The sequence below is a fragment of the Prionailurus bengalensis genome, chromosome B3, assembly GCF_016509475.1.
Source record: "Prionailurus bengalensis isolate Pbe53 chromosome B3, Fcat_Pben_1.1_paternal_pri, whole genome shotgun sequence".
Classification (NCBI taxonomy): Eukaryota; Metazoa; Chordata; class Mammalia; order Carnivora; family Felidae; genus Prionailurus; species Prionailurus bengalensis.
In genome coordinates, this window is record NC_057355.1 from 114,121,871 (window position 1) to 114,139,358 (window position 17,488).

The 17,488-nt window shown below is 44.8% G+C and overlaps 1 protein-coding gene across 4 annotated transcripts in view; it reads right to left on the reverse strand.

The window, feature by feature from the left end:
• Positions 1 to 3,827, reverse strand: part of TMEM229B (transmembrane protein 229B) — a 39,941-nt gene extending 36,114 nt beyond the window's left edge. The window contains exon 1 of one of the 4 annotated variants that reach the window (XM_043556419.1): positions 3,746 to 3,827. The gene's annotated coding sequence lies outside the window, so the exon portion shown is untranslated. Of the gene's footprint in view, positions 1 to 2,882; positions 3,006 to 3,092; positions 3,241 to 3,446; positions 3,569 to 3,745 lie in introns of those variants that run through there. The other 3 variants (XM_043556416.1, XM_043556414.1, XM_043556415.1) reach the window with 3 other exon arrangements.
• Positions 3,828 to 17,488: the final 13,661 nt, after the last annotated feature.

Below are 17,488 nucleotides of genomic sequence, written 5' to 3' on the forward strand. Positions count from 1 at the left end.
CTGAAGCACATGTACATCTAAAACCAAACACATGGGCACCCAAACTTCATCTTCACCTCATAATGAAAAAATATAAAGTTATTAGGGTCTCCTCTAGTACCTGAGCCTAAAACACCATTAGATCCCAGGAAAGGAAAACTCGCCCAACACAGACATTCACACACAGCCACTGTGCTCTCAGTGTGACTCAGTTTTCCTCAAGGGAAACCATAACCAAAAGTGTTGCCTCCTAGCCCTTTCCCAGAAATCTGCTCCCACTTTACTTTTAAAATACAATGTCTCTGGTTTCTGAGAGGTGGTGGTGGAGAAGGCCTGGCCAGAAAGGCTGTATTTCTTCCTGTTCGGAACAGCAGAATCCCTTCTGACGTTCCCTCCTTAGCCAGGTGTTACCACAAAGGGAGCTGAGAGTTTGCCAAGTCAGAAATCACCACACCTTAAAAGGAATGTGCTTGCAATGGAAGAAAAAACCAGAAAGAAAGAAAGAAAAGAAAAAGAAAACCCAAACCGCCCTTATCTATAAATTGGGAGTGAGGGGAGGAGCTAGGAGGAAAGTAAAGGGATATAAATTTGAAAATAGCCAGGCTGTGCAAGGGTTAGATTTCCCTTCCCTCAAGGACAGCCAGATCTGATACGGTCTCTGATAAGACCAAATGGCTTCGCCTTACCGCCCGTACCCGGGTCTCAACTTATAACATCAGAGTCCCCAACATCATTGGAGACCCTTCTCAGAGCTTGGAAGGGGACTTCCACTGACGTCCAGGCTAGACACTGTCTAACCAGGAAAAATCCTACTAGGAAGGAGCTCGAAGATACCTGGAAAGCAGAGACAGACAGAAAAACACTTGCGGCCTGTGTGCTTCTGATTAAAAACTACACTTTTAAAACCAACGCTGAGCTTTGTCCATCACAAAAGCTGTAATTTAGCCCTTTCCTGCAAAATGACACCTTTCCCTTTAGAAACAATATATAAGTCTGACACAAATGAAATAAACACAGTACAAGTTTCCCTAATTCATTTAACATCTTTCAAGGACCCAAGGCTCTTAAATCACTTTACAAATTGTAAAACTTCATGCCTCATCGCCTTAAGAGAGGGAGTCAGGGGAGTATCATTTTCCCATCTTACTGTCAGTACATCTGAGGAACACCATGGAATAGCCCTTCTCTCACCACTGGGGGTGGGGAGGTCAGGCCTCCATATCATTACTCTCAGCTCTGAATAAATAGCTTGGGATAAACCCAGTGGGGGGCTAAGCAATAATCAACCCTGCCCATTTAGAGGAGAAAGGTCCCTACAAGTGGGCCGGTGGTGTTCTCTGGTCTAGCACCTGCACCTGACTTCAGCCATAACTTCCAGGGCCACAGATCTATGGTTCAGAGGACTCCATTTTCTCCTGCTACCCCTTACTGGTCTTGGAACCTCCCTTACTCCAGTGCCTTTGAGTGGCCAAAGTCAACACTAAATCAGCTCGTCATCTGGCCTCCAAGGACCTGTTGTCTCCCAGTTACCCATCTCTCTCCCCAAATACCAAGCCTTGGGGTGGAAGGCCAAACCTCATCCCAGCCCGCCCCTCCATGTCTCTAGAGTAACACGGCCCACCCTGACCCAAATACTTGTATCATTAGCCCATTTACAGGAGCAAGCAAGAGTCACCCAACAGTCCAGCCCCCACCCCCACCCCCACCCCCACCCCCACCCCCACCCCCAGTGCCTTCTGTCTCCACAGGTAAGCAGATGTAGCACTGCCTTGCAACCAGGGGGAAAACTCGACTCTCAAAGGTCTGTCCTTTCTAAGACGAAGAAAGGCAAGGGGCAGTCCTGTCACACATGGAAGCCAGTGGTCATATGCAAACCAGCATGGGGCTGGAGACACCTCATTCCTTGAGACACAAGGTCAGGGACCAGGGATCTGGATCCTGGCCCATTTGTTCTACAGAGAGAAACACAGTATACCACCCTCAGGGGAAGCCATTCAGCCCTCACCTTCACCCCTCTTCCTGGTTATAGCAAAGAGGGAAACCCAGGCCTCCTGATGATCAAAGTCTGAAGACCATTGTTAACAGCTCATTTGTTAGTAGGTGCTCAAAACACATGAGAATTGGCGAGCAGAGCCCCCAAGGTTACATTGGCACTGCTCTCTGGGGCCCTGTTCTCTCTCTCCAGGGAGGGTTTGAAGCAGTATCAGAACAACCTGCCACCCTAAACTCTGTACCTGAGGCAACCACACATATCTCCGAGGAAACCTCGGAAAAAGTCCCAGGAAGGAAGGAAAGGGGGTCAGCTTCTGACTGGGCACAGAAAGAGGGAAAAGAAGACACCTGGGAAAGAGGCCAATGTCTCCCTGCCCTTGCCATGAACAGGGCTGTAATGGTCCCCATCTTAATCCTGCATTTCCCACCAAGGACTGGAAATCAGAAAGGGCAAACAGAGAGCTGGCAGCCAGGGAGCTGGGCTGGGGGCCCCAGGGCACTGACTCGGAGAAGGGAGGACACCTAGGTATGCAGTCCACCATCACCCAGTTTTTCCATTCACCCTCGAGAGAAGGCGGCAGGGTTATCTAGGCACGGTTCCATCCCTTTCAGCAAAGTCCTTAGCCTCAGATTCAGGAGGGTCGGTGCTTCCCACTCCCATGCCCTGGCTTCCTAGCTTCCACTCAAACTGGCGCCCCCTCTGCACTCCCGAGGCGGCCTCGGAGGTGCTCTCCTCCCGGAGGAAGGGGGATATCAACCTTCCGGGGCCAGACATCCCCGGCTGCCTCCTTCCCCTCGCACCTCCCCGATACCCCTTTGTTTCAGGCGGGGAAAGTTGCCAACGTGCACCCCTTCCCCAACACGCCCCCTTGTGCGCCCATCCCCCGCAGGGAATCCAAGTCCGGGCGCACCTTCCGATCTGCGGCTCGCTCTCCAGCCGGGGCAGACGCTTCGAAACCGAAAGCAAAGAGGAAGCAGGATCCGGCAGCACCCCCAGCCCGGTCGCCCGGTCTTCCCATCACCGCACCATCCCCGGGCCCCCCGCACTCGGCGCTGGAGCCCCGCGCGGCCACCTCAACGGGCGGCAGAAAGGCCTCTCCGCGGGCTTCGGGGGCACCTACCGGTGCGGGGCCGAAGCTGCGGGCAAGGGCAGGGCAGGGCCGGCCGCCCGCCGGGTGCAGGTGCGGCCAGGAGCGCCGTCTCCCGGGCTCGCTCCCGCTCCTCCTCCCGCGCCGGGACTCGGGGCGCTCTCCTGCGCCGCCGCTCCCCGCCCCCACGCCCGGAGCTCTGGCTCCCCCCGCGTCGAGTTGCCGGCGGTGCCTCCCCCACGCCGCCGGCCCTCCCGCGCCGCGCCTACTCCCGCATTGTATGCCGGCGCCCGCCGTAGCGGCGCGGGGCCAGGGGGGCTGCAGCCGCCGCTGCCCGGGCCGAACGGAGCCCCCGGCGGCGGCCGCGGCGGCGGCGGTGGCACTCACCCATAGTACGGATGCTGTGCAAACTGCACATGCTCGCGTCTGACAGGCGCGCTGCCTCCGGCCCCGCTTAACTCCTTGCTCGCCTGCTAGCCCGCTGGGTCCGCTGCCCCGCCGACCCCGCCGCCTCCCGCAGCCAGGAGTCGGCCGCACCCTGGGCGCCTGGAAGCGCGCCATCGGCCGAGGCCGTGGCGGAGGTGGCTGCAGTGCAGAGCTGCTCGGCCCTCCCGGCCCCTGCCACCCCGCCTGCATCCGAGGTGTCCACAGGAGCCCGGCGGAGAGGACTAACTCGGGACCCTCACCTCCTAGCCTGTAGGAGTTGTGGGGACGGCGCTTGCGACACCCCCTGTGGGGATCCTGCAGGTCTCGGCCACCTGAACGCCACGGACCACGTGGTGTTGCAGACCTACTCTGTGTTGGCATTGTGCTGCATGCTATCCATTCGTTGAATCAGCCCTGCAAGGTCATTTTTATCATCCCCATTCTCAAGATGAAGAAACTGAGGCCTGTGGAAATTAAGGAATTTGCCTAAGGCAGGGCCGGAAGCTCCAAGACCCACAATTTGATCTATACTGAAAAGATTAAACACAGGATGTTCTTTCTGAGGTCACTCTAGATTCTTCTGTTGGACGGTGGAAAATAATGGATGTCATCTGGAAAGCCTGGAGATTCTGGATATGGATCTTGGGAAGTGGGTGAGAGGGCCCTGATGTGAGACAGGCCCTTCAGACAGGTCCCAGGTCCCGCAGAAAGACTGAGCAGGAGTAGGAATGTAATTGAACCCCTATGCCAACTCCAAGCCTCAGTTCTGGCACTGGGTATGGCAGCCAAGAGGAAAGGACATTTAAAAAAATTTATAGGTAATGCCCCCTGGAGCTGTCCTTTTGTAAACAGTCTATCCTAAGGGGGCCAGTGTCTTTTTCTCATACTCACACAGACCTTAGGTGTACCTAGGCCTGATTTCTCCTAGCCCTCCTAACCCTGTTTTCCCACCTGCCAGTGACAAGAGTTCTCCCAGGCCCAGGGCAGCAATGAGTCTTGAAAGAAAAGGAAACTGAGGTGCATCCAGTGGACTTGCCACATCCTGGGTGAGAAGCTGGGCTGCTTTCCTACTATCTGAACCTAATCTGATCCTATTCTCCTAATTGTCTAGTGAGGCCATTGCTCCACCAACTTCCTGTCCCTGGCCAGGATATTCAAAGATCAACAAAGGTGCGTCCAACTAGGGGTGGGCAGTTTGGACAAGGAGTTCTAAGGCCATCCCATACACACCTAGTTCTTGGGCTGGCTGAGTCATTCTTTGCAGAAGGAAAGCACTGGGGTTCGATGAGGCAGAAAGAGTTATATTGGATTTCTCAAGCCATGTGTTGCCAGTAGCAAGAGCTCTTGACTTCCCAAAGTTAGTTTCCTCCTTCCTAAGTATGTTGTGATGACCCAGTGAGATAGTGCATGTACTGTCCTCAGTATGCAGCGGACCTTTGATAACAGGAAAGTGTTTTCTGAAGGGGGGAGGGGGTAAGGCAGGGAGTGGGGAGAAGGGATCAGGGCTACAGCAAGCCATGTAGGCTGTCCCTGGAACATTATCAGAGAGGCAAGAGACAGCCCCCTCTCAGGAACACCTTGGCAAGAAGTAGCTTCAGTTAGTCTGACAGCAAAGCTAACCTACTGAAGAGGGATCTTCCCTGTGCCCTCTTGCCTCCAAAGCCTAGTTCTCCCGCTCTGCTTCTCAGTCTGTGTCTGGTAGTTGACTCGGTTCCCTCCCTGACTCTGGGAGGCAGTATTGCACAAGAAAGCATGATGGGCTGTTAAGGCAGAAGATCTGAATTCCGGGTGACTTACCCATTTAGCACAGTATGTGCAGTGCCTTGTGCCCATAATGTTTTAGGGCTCACAAAAATGTTTACATTTCTTTTAAAATCAGGGACAAAAAATAAACTTTGAGATCAAAGAAAATGCTTTCATATATAATATCAATATTTTAATTTTTAGTGTGGAAGCCATAGTATACAGAAGTCACAGTCCAGTTACAGAATCAAAAAGAAGGGAGGGAAAGGAACTAAGGCACAAGACTTGGCATTAGCCAGTCTCTGCTTTATCCAGCTCTCCCATGGATTTAACTGAATGATCTGGGTTTTCCTCATTCCTAACTTAGGAATCATTGCTTCCTAACAAAAATTCATATAATGCCTTACAGTTAACATATCTTTTTCTTTGGGTAAGGCAGCTATTTTAACCCCCATTTTATAAATGAGGAAACCAAGGCTCAAAGAGATTGTATGGTTTGGTCAAGGCCATATTGCTAGTAAAGGCAGAATGCAGGTCAAACTCAGGTCTTCTGACACTCCATCCGGTGTCTCATACGTCTGCACCTAGAAAATGTCAAATAAAATGAGGTACATACGGGGCAGAGCAATCAGCTCTGGAGGCAGACCTAAAAAAGCATCTGTGGCAATGAGTGGGTCCCCTGGTTTTTCACCCAAGAATGCCGAGACATACAAGCATACATAGTGTTGTGGGAATGAATGGGGAGTGACCCCCAGGTGAAGGTGGGCACAGTAATAGTAATTCTAGTGATTCAAGTACAGATTCACGGTGGAGAGCCATGGGACAGAGCAAACCCTGCTGTACTAACACACGGCAAAGGATGCCAGCCTCTCCTTTGCCTTCTTGTCTTACGAAAGCAAGCTGGATTGGAGTCCGGACTCCACATCCTAGCCAGATATCTTAAGTCTACTTATTTAACCTTTTCTGAGGCTATAAAATAGCCATCTACAAAATAGAAATGGCAATATTACCCAAACCCATGGCTGTTGTAAGCTTAAGTAAGATAATTCAGGTATTGGGGCGCCTGGGTGGCGCAGTCGGTTAAGCGTCCGACTTCAGCCAGGTCACGATCTCGCGGTCCGCGAGTTCGAGCCCCGCGTCGGGCTCTGGGCCGATGGCTCAGAGCCCGGAGCCTGTTTCCGATTCTGTGTCTCCCTCTCTCTCTGCCCCTCCCCCGTTCATGCTCTATCTCTCTCTGTCCCAAAAATAAATAAACGTTGAAAAAAAAATTAAAAAAAAAAAAGATAATTCAGGTATTTAGCATATCGTCAGGCACATATATATAGTTAAAAGTCTCTGCCACAGTAGGCAGCTAATAGTAATTCTCTGCACATCTCTCTCTGACCATGAAGTAGGGAAAAAGAGAGTCTTTCAAGTGTCTTTGTAGTCTCTAAAGTGCCTTGATAATGTTAGGTTCTCAGTCATCTTTTCTGAAAGACAAAAACTTCTCTGCCCTTCTACTAAGCAAACCATCCATAAAGTGGTTGCTCTTGTCCACTATAAGTAATTTCCTTGATGACTTTCAAGGGGAACCAGAAAGACTCCTGCATACTTGTTAGAGAGACTTGGTTCCCTGGGTGATGCCCTCTGACCACAAGTCAGGAGAGATGTGGCTCAAGAGGGTGATTTCAGTGGGGGGACTGGGCCCACAGCCAGATCAGGAAGGACCTGGGAGGGAGCCTAGTGTAGAAATTGGAGGCCAATCCATCCCGGAGGCTGGGATAAGAAAAAGATAAGTGAAGTAGGAGCAGAGGAAGCATCAAAGTCAAAAGCAATTTCAAGTTTGGAATTATTTGGACCAGCTTTACAGGAAAGCAAGCTGGGTGAGAGACAACTGGAGGAAACTGAGGCCATCAATCCTCCCTAACAAGCATACAGAAGTCTTTCAGAAAAGTTCTCATCTCAGAAAATACAGTCTTGGCAGTAAGAGAGGAGGTCAAAAAAACATCTGGGGGTTGATAACAGGGGAGTCTCTTTGTAACAGTCCCTTCTGGAAGTAGGAAGGAAAGAGTCATAAAGAGACTAAAGAGTGGGAACCTGCATCATTTAGGATTCTTTGGCTGCAAGCAACAGAAACCGACTTTAGCTATCTTAAGTCTAAAAGGAATTTCTTGGAAGGATATGCTCAGATGATACACAGATTTGAAGTGAATGCTGCCAAAATAGACTCAGAACAGGCTTGAATCAGAACAGCTTTGGGAGCCCAGGTAATAGGAAGTAATTGAGAATCTTCTCAGGGTTCTGCCCCTAAACACTGGACTTCACTTTTTTTAAATCACTTCTGCTCAAGTGTTAGAGCCACACTTACCTAAGTTGAGTCATGCATCCACCTCTTGGCCAGGGGTGGGCCAGCAGGATACTCTGACATAGCTCTAACAGCACCCCACATCATGACTGAGAGGTAAGCAGTGAGAGAGAAATCACAGTGCTGTTCTCCAGAGGAGGAGAAAGGCTGCTGTGCAGCCCCATACAGTAAATGTCCATGCCATGGGGGAAGCACAAGCAATTTACACCTGACTCAGTGTCCCTGTAGGGTTCTTGGCTGTGAAAGAAGGTGAAGAGAGAAACACGTCAGCCCCAAGAAAGTAGCAGGAAGCTCTGAAAGTACCAGGACAGGAAGGCATATGTTACTGAATAAAATCCTTGCCCATGCTGGGGTTGGTATAGAGGTGGAAACAGGCAGGTGTTTTATGGATTTGCCCAACTCTGAGCTCTGCTCAGGAGTGGGTAAACTGTGATAAGGGAAGCAAGTGCAAAAGGTTGTTATGGGTGTCCCTGAATGTTTACAAAATGCCTCTGAAGGGGGGAAAGGGGTACCAGTAGCAAGGGGAAGAGGCATTAAACCCCAGGGAAATGGTCGAATTGACTGCAGGTTTATCAGAAGTTTTGCTATCCATGTGTCTGTGTGGGAAAGGGGTATGAACTTTCACAGAGCTCTCAAAATACGGGTGTATTCTTACTTTGGGGATATTTAAAAGTCGTGTCCTCTCCTTTTTTACTCATCAAAAAGAAAATGCAATAGATAAGGACTATGCAGTATTCATGAACACCTTGAGCCTGAAAATGAAGAACTCACCATTCTATGATAATGTGAATTCATCCATAAAGCATTAAGACATTAATGTGTGTGCACTAAGACAGCCCTGAAAATTAGTGCAGTTTCATGAGATTAGCAGTAAATTAGGGGGGAAAAGGCCAATGCTAAAAGAAATCAAAGTGAAAATATGAACATACATTGAAACTACATTACTTCATACTTCTAAGTGGTGAGTTTAACTGTGAAGGTTGTAAATTTGGTGGTGGGGGCAGCAGGGTGGTGGGGGGAGCAGGGATAAGATAGAGTTCATTATGAAACTTTGGAATCATGGAGAGAGCCACCCCCACTCCCCAGCTGCTCTCATTTCCGACTCAGCAGTCAGCCCAGGTGCTGGGCAAATTGGAAAGAATTTCTGCCCTGGAGATTAGAAACCAAACGCCAAGCTGGTCACCTCCCCTCGTGCCTCCCTTTGCCAGGATACAAGGAGCTTAGTCGTCTGAGGAGGGACAAAGGGGTATTGTTAAGGGGAGCCTGCTTATGAGAAGGCTTTGCAACTAAAAGCTTTTATGCTGCTATCTAAGCCATTCTGCCGGGGCGGGGGCACGGGTGGACACTGTGTGCCTGTCCCGATCACTGTATCAGTTCAAAGAGAAACTTCAGCCAGACACAGTGATTGCAGAAGGATATCTTGGGACTTGGCAACACTAATAGGCTAAGAATTTCTATCACAACATGTCATCCAAGTCCCAATTCTGGGCCCCACTAGGTCCTGGGATGGGTTAGAGTGGGAAAAATTTTCTTTTTGTAGATCTGAGGCAAAAGGTTCTGCCTTAGGAGCGGGCTGTGAGGCAGCCCAGCTTGGAGGTGGGGTGAAGGTGGGGGTGGGGTGTGCAGATTGCACCACCAAGGGTCAGATAAAACCTGTTTCAATTCTTTTTACCCTTCTTGTGTTGGCCCTTCTAGGAGGACTGTGCCATCTTCAGGAAAGGCGGTGTAAGCCTGAGAGGCTGATGATCCCAGGGACTCGAAGTTGTCTGGGGAATTAGTTCAATTAGGCATCCTCTTAGTCTCAGATGCTAATTAATTAATAAGTATGTATTTAGTGCTTTCTCTTCCCAAGCACTGTGCCGTTGTGAGGACTGAACCTGGCTTCAAGGAACTTGTTATTCAAATTCAACAACCATTAATGTACCACGCACTGTGCTAAGGATTAGGGTCATACAGGTAAAAAGACTGACACCTATGCATATGGGTATGAGAACAATATAGAATGGTCTATAACAAAGCATTATCCCATGCTCCTAGCTTTAAATTCTGTGCCTCCCATGCTGTGGAGGCTCTGCTTATTTGTGTTCCATGATGGAGCTGTTTCCATAACCTGCCTTTATCTCTACCACACTCTGTAAAGGAAACTCTGACTTTGGCTCAAAATTGTCTGATATTTGCGAATTTACACACTTCTCTCTGTCAAAAGACTCTTTGCCCCTCTTTCTTGCCCACAGCTTAGGTCAAGATTTGCTTGCTCTTATGTCCTTCAGCAAAGTACTTATCTGGGAAGGAAGCAATGCCATCTTTGGTGGACTTTTTTTCATATCTATGGGAAGTTATGTCAGATATCTAGGGTTGTGACCACCCCCCAGGGAATACAATAGTAGGGTCTAGGGACAGGGAGGGAAGAAGAGTGGGGTTTCCAGTGAAAAAAAGGAAGAATACAGAATTGCTGAGTGCTTTGTCTGGAACTGCATGTCCGCAATCAGAACACATAGGCTGAGGGGTGCCTGGGTGGTTCAGTCAGTTAGGCATCAGACTTCGGCTCAGGTCATGATCTCGTAGTCCGTGAGTTCGAGCCCCGCATCGAGCTCTGTGCTGACAGCTCAGAGCCTGGAGCCTGCTTCAGATTCTGTGTCTCCCTCTCTCTGACCGCCCCCCCTTCATGCTCTGTCTCTCTCTGTCTCAAAAATAAATAAACATTAAAAAAATTAAAAAAAAAAAAGAACACGTAGGCTGAGAAGGGAACTAGTTTCTCAGAGGCCTTATCTTAACCCAGTACATGACTTTATGGGTGCTCGTATGATGGGAAATTAATACTGTAGCCTATCTCTGAGCTTTTACTATTTAAATCCAAATTCTTGTTCTAGGAAGACACTGAGCCCGGTGGGTCCCACTCCCTGGCATAACTACTACTTGACCACCAGGCTAAATGGAGTTGGATGATGTCCCAGAAATCAAAGAAGGTCAAAGGAAGGGTCTGAGGGTCTCTGGTACTGCAGTTAAGGAGTGTGGATGAACATGGGTAAGTGTGGAAGAGTAAGAAGTGGTGGAGAGAAGGAAGAGGGACTTTCTCCTTGAAATCATTCACCATGTTGCTCCCACCCAGAACCTCATGAAGTTAGTCCTCTGGATGACTTCCAACTAGTCACATGTCCTTTCTTTCCTCAAGTGGAGAACATGGCTTAAATACATCATTTCCCTTGCAGGATGTAAATGGGCTTGGATTAGAACTAGGTCCAAGTTAACTCTGTACCCAGACTTGTGTCTGCTCCTTGAAGACCTGGATGACTGCCAGACCACGAGAACATAGTGTGTAATAGGAATCCAGTAATGCTATTGTGGTCATAGCTTAATTGCTCTGAAGAGGTAATGGGGATCCAGGCAACATCAAAAGCATGTGAGTCCCCTCTGATCTGAACATTGATCCCCAACTCTCCAGGTGTCCACTTGCTATATATTCCCTCAGGGCTTTTACCAGTTCAAGGCAGTGACTCAAGGGGTTGGTATAAAACTTGAGGGATGGGAAGATATGAGGACACATTCTGGCTCATTGACTGGCAGACTGTGGCTTTATTGAGTTAGTTGTCAACTTCCCTGAATCTCAGCTTTCTGCATTACTGATGAGATCAATACTTTAAAAACATTTTAAAAGCTTTATTAGAAAAATGATTCATACTCCTTGTAAAACATTCACATAATATGGAAAATAACAAGGCAGAGACTAAAACCATTACACCAAATTTCTACATCCAAAGATAATCACTGTTAATGTTTGGGAAAAACATCTTCCACTCACGTTTATGTACATAGATATATATGTTTTATGTATATGTACAGTTTTACATAAAATACTTCATATTATGTACACTTTTCTAGAAATTATTTCACTCGACATTAAGAAATGACTATCTTTCCATGTCAGGAAACATAATCCTCCAACAAATTTTAATGTCTGCATACTTGATTTTCTAGATAAATCATAATAATAACAAGTAGGTCAGAAATGATGGATATTTAGGTTGTATCTTTCTTTTTTCTGTTATTTTATTTTTTTAATTTACATCCAAATTAGTTAGCATATAGTGCAACAATGATTTCAGGAGTAGATTCCTTCATGCCCCTTACCCATTTAGCCCATCTCCCTTCCCACAACCCCTGCAGTAACCCTCTGTTTGTTCTCCATATTTAAGTCTCTTATGTTTTGTCCCCCTCTCTGTTTTTATATTATTTTTGCTTCCCTTCCCTTATGTTCATCTTTTCTGTGTCTTAAAGTCCTCATATGAGTGAAGTCATATGATATTTATCTTTCTCTGACTGACTAATTTCCCTTAGCATAATACCCTCTAGTTCCATCCACATAGTCGCAAATGGCAAGATTTCATTCTTTTTGATTGCTGAGTAATACTCCATTGTATATACATACCACATCTTCTTTATCCATTCATCCATCAATGGACATTTGGGATCTTTCCATACTTTGGCTATTGTTGATACTGCTGCTATAAACATGAGGGTGCATATGTCCCTTCGAAACAGCACACCTGTATCACTTGGATAAATACCTAGTAGTGCAATCGCTGGGTCGTAGGGTAGTTCTATTTTTAATTTTTTGAGAAACCACCATACTGTTTTCCAGAGTGGCTGCACCAGCTTGCATTCCCACCAGCAATGCAAGAGATCCTCTTTCTCTGCATCCTCCCCAACATCTGTTGTTGCCTGAGTTGTTAATGTTAGCCATTCTGACAGGGGTGAGGTGGTATCTCATTGTGGTTTTGATTTGTATTTCTCTGATGATGAGTGATGTTGAGCATTTTTTCATGTGTTGGCTGGCCATCTGGATGTCTTCTTTGGAGAAGTATCTATTCATATCTTTTGCCCATTTCTTCACTGGATTATTTGTTTTTTGGGTGTTGAGTTTGATAAGTTCTTTGTAGATTTTGGATACTAACCCTTTATCTGATATGTCGTTTGCAAATATCTTCTCCCATTCTGTCGGTTGCCTTTTAGTTTTGCTGATTGTTTCCTTCGCTGTACAGAAGCTTTTTATTTTGATGAGGTCCCAATAGTCACTTTTGCCTTTGTTTCCCTTGCCTCCAGAGATGTGTTGAGTAAGAAGTTGCTGTGGCCAATGTCAAAGAGGTTTTTGCCTGCTTTCTCCTCAGGGATTCTGATGGCTTCCTGTCTTACATTGAGGTCTTTCATCCATTTTGAGTTTATTTTTGTGTATGGTGTAAGAAAGTGGTCCAGGTTCTTTCTTCTGCATGTCGCTGTCCAGTTTTCCCAGCACCACTTGCTGAAGATACTGTCTTTATTCCATTGGATAGTCTTTCCTACTTTGTCAAAGATTAGTTGGCCATACATTTGTGGGTCTATTTCTGGGTTCTCTATCCTGTTCCCTTGATCTGAGTGTCTGTTTTTGTGCCAGTACCATACTGTCTTGATGATTACAGCTTTGTAGTATAGCTTGACGTCTGGGATTGTGATGCCTCCTGCTTTGGTTTTCTTTTTCAAGATTGCTTTGGCTATTTGGGGTCTTTTCTGGTTCCATACAAATTTTAGGATTATTTGTTCTAGCTTTGTGAAGAATACTGGCATTGTTTTGATAGGGATTGTGTTGAATATGTAGATTGCTTTGGGTAGTATCAACATTTTAACAATATTTTTTCTTCCTATCCAGGAGCATGGAATCGTTTTCCATTTTTTTGTGTTGTCTTCAATTTCTTTCATAAGCTTTCTGTCGTTTTCAGTGTATAGATTTTTCACCTCTTTGGTTAGATTTATTCCTAGGTATTTTATGGTTTTTGGTGCAACTGTAAATGGGATCGATTCTTTGATTTCTCTTTCTGTTGCTTCATTGTTGGTGTATAGGAATGCAACGAATTTCTGTGCATTGATTTTATATCCTGCCACTTTGCTGAATTCATCAATCAATTCCAGCAGTTTTTTGGTGGAATCTTTTGAGTTTTCCGTATAGAGTATCATGTCATCTGCATCAAGTGAAAGTTTGACCTCTTCCTGGCTGATTTGGATGCCTTTTATTTCTTTGTGTTTTCTGATTGCTGAGGCTAAGACTTCCAATACTATCTTGAATAACAGTGGTGAGAGTGGACATCCCTGTCTTGTTCCTGACCTTAGGGGGAAAGCTCGCAGTTTTTCCCCACTGAGGATGATATTAGTGTTGGGTCTTCCATATATGGCTTTTATGATCTTGAGGTATGATCCTTCTATCCCTACTTTCTTGAGGGTTTTTATCAAGAAAGGATGCTGTATTTTGTCAAATGCTTTCTCTGCATCTATTGAGAGGATCATATGGTTCTTGTCCTTTCTTTTATTGATGTGATGAATCACATTGATTGTTTTGCAAATATTAAACCAGCCCTGCATCCCAGGTATAAATCCCACTTAGTCGTGGTGAATGATTTTTTTAATGTATTGTTGGATCTGGTTGGCTAATATCTTGTTGAGGATTTTTGCATCCATGTTCATCAGGGAAATTGGTCTATAGTTCTCCTTTTTAGTGGGGTTTTTGTCTGGTTTTGGAATCAAGGTAATACTGGCTTCATAGAAAGAGTTTGGAAGTTTTCCTTCCATTTCTGTTTTTGGGAAGAGCTTCAGGAGAATAGGTGTTAACTCTTCCTTAAATGTTTGGTAGAATTCCCCTGGAAAGCCATCTGGCCCCGGACTCTTGTTTTTTGGAAGATTTTTGATTACTAATTCGACTTCTTTACTGGTTATGGGTCTGTTCAAATTTTCTATTTCTTCCTGTTTCAGTTTTGGTAGTGTATACGTGTCTAGGAATTTGTCCATTTCTTCCAGATTGCCCATTTTATTGGCATATAATTGCTCATAATATTCACTTATTATTGTTTGTATTTCTGCTGTGTTGGTTGTGATCTCTCCTCTTTCATTCTTGATTTTATTTATTTGGGTCCTTTCCTTTTTCTTTTTGATCAAACTGGCTAGTGGTTTATCAATTTTTTTAATTCTTTCAAAGAACCAGCTTCTGGTTTCATTGATCTGTTCTACTGTTTTTTAGTTTCGATAGCATTAATTTCTGCTCTAATCTTTATTATTTCCTGTCTTCTGCTGGTTTTGGGTTGTATTTGCTGTTCTTTTTCCAGCTCTTTAAGACGTAAGGTTACGTTGTGTATCTGAGATCTTTCTTCCTTCTTTAGAAAGGCCTGGATTGCTATATACTTTCCTCTTATGACCGCGTTTGCTGTGTCCCAGAGGTTTTGGGTTGTGGTGTTATCATTTTTATTGGCTTCCATGAACTTTTTAATTTCCTCCTCAACTTCTTGGTTAGCCCATTCATTCTTTAGTAGGATGTTCTTTAGTCTCCAAGTATTTGTTACCTTTCCAAATTTTTTCTTGTGGTTGATTTTGAGTTTTATAGCATTGTGGTCTGAAAACATGCACGGTATGATCTCAATCTTTTTGTACTTGTTAAGGGCTGATTTGTGTCCCAGTATGTGGTCTATTCTGGAGAACGTTCCATGCGCACTGGAGAAGAACGTATATTCCACTGCTTTAGGATGAAATGTTCTGAATATATCTGTTAAGTCCATCTGGTCCAGTGTGTCATTCAAAACCATTGTTTCCTTGTTGATTTTTTGATTAGATGATCTGTCCATTGCTGTGAGTGGGGAGTTGAAGTTCCCTACTATTATGGTATTACTATCAATGAGTTTATGTTTGTGATTAAATGATTTATATATTTGGGTGCTTCCACATTTGGTGCACAAATGTTTACAATTGTTAGGTCTTCTTGGTGGATAGACCCCTTATGATATAATGCCCTTCCTCATCTCTTGATACAGTCTTTATTTTAAAGTCTAGATTGTCTGATATAAGTATGGCTACTCTGGCTTGCTTTTGTTGACCATTAGCATGATAGATGGTTCTCCATCCCCTTACTTTCAATCTGAAGGTGTCTTTAGGTCTAAAGTGGGTCTCTTGTAAACAGCATATAGATGGATCTTGTTTTCTTATCCATTCTGATACCCTATGTCTTTTTATTGGAGCATTGGGTTCATTGACATTTAGAGTGAGTACTGAAGGATATGAATTTATTGCCATCATGTTGCTTGTAGAGTTGGAGTTTCTGGTGGTATTCTCTGGTCCTTTCTAGTCTTTGTTTCCTTTGGTCTTTATTTATTAGTTGTTGTTGTTGTTGTTGTTTTCATCTTTTCTCCCCTCAGAGAGTCCCCCTTAAAATTTCTTGCAGGGCTGGTTTAGTGGTCACTCCTTTAATTTTTGTTTATCTGGGAAACTTTTAATCTCTCCTTCTATTTTGAATGATAGACTTGCTGGATAAAGAATTCTTGGCTGCATATTTTTCTGATTCAGCACATTGAATATATCCTGCCACTCCTTTCTGGCCTGCCAAGTTTCTGTGGATAGGTCTGCTGCAAACCTGATCTGTCTTCCCTTGTATGTTAAGGACTTTTTTTCCCTTGCTGCTTTCATGATTCTCTCCTTGCCTGAGTATTTTGTGAATTTGTGTATGATATGCCTTGTTGATGGCCGGTTTTTGTTGAATCTATTGGGAGTCCTCTGTGCTTCCTGGATTTTGATGTCTGTGTCTTTCCTCAGGTTAGGAAAGTTTTCTTCTATGATTTGCTCACATAACTCTTCTACCCCTATTTCTCTCTCTTCCTCTTCTGGGACCTCTATGATTCTGATATTGTTCCTTTTTAATGAGTCACTGATTTCTCTGATTCTTAAATTGTGCTCTTTTGCCTTAATCTCCCTCTTTTTTTCTGCTTCATTATTCTCCATAAGTTTGTCCTTTATATCGCTGATTCTGTGTTCTGCCTCATCCATCCTTGCCACCATGGCACCCATTTGAGATTGCAGCTCAGTTATAACATTTTTTATTTCATCCTGACTAGCTTTTACTTCTTTTATCTCCATAGAACGAGATTCTAATCTATTTTCGACTCCAGCTAGTATTCTTATTATTGTGATTCTAAATTCTGGTTCCAACATCTTGCTTGTATCTGTGTGGTTAAGTCCCTGGCTGTCGTTTCTTTCTGCTCTTTCTTTTGGGGTCAATTTCTTCATTTCATCAATTTGAAGGGATAAAAGGAATTAATGAGGTAAAAATAATTTTTAATTAAAAAAATTAAAATTAAAAAATATTACAATTAAAAAATTAAAAACAAACAGACACACACAAAATTGAATAAATGATGCTAGATCCTAGGTGTGCTTTGGTCTGAGTGCTGAAAGGGGCTTGATAGATTAGAGAAAAACAGGAAAAGAAAAAATAAAGCAAAAAAAGAAATCATTTGAAAATTTGAAAAAATGAATACACTGAAGTAGACTAAAATGAAATGATAGAAGTAAAACAGAATTTGAAAAAATTTACACAAAGGTAGAAAATATAGTAGAAAAAATAAAGAAAAATATTTTTAATAAAAATTAAAAATAAAAATGCATTTTTTTCTCTTTCTGTAGTCAAGAAAAAGAAAATAAACAAAAAAGGGGGAAAAAAAGAAAGAAAATTTAATAGATGGACTGGCGAACAGACTGAAATACAACTGTAATTACTTTGTTTTCCCCTAGAAGTCAAACTATGAAACGCTTTATAGTCCATAAACTAAGCAGGTGGAGAGACTTGTGTTCCTGAAGAGCGAGGTTGGCCCAGTTGGGCAGGGCTTAGTGTAACAGCTCCGTTCTCCACTAGATGGCACTGCTTAGCTTGCTGGGGTGGATTGTTGTGGCCCTTATAGGCGCATAGGCACATGCGCGGGAGCAGTGAAAATGGTGTCACCCTGCAACTCAGTCTCTAGTATCGGAATTCTGTTCTCCCTGATCAGCAATCACGCACCCATCCTTTGTCCTCAGCCTCCGTCCACTCCCCGCTTTTACACAGTCTGTGACCAAACCCCAGGCAGCACTTTCTTCC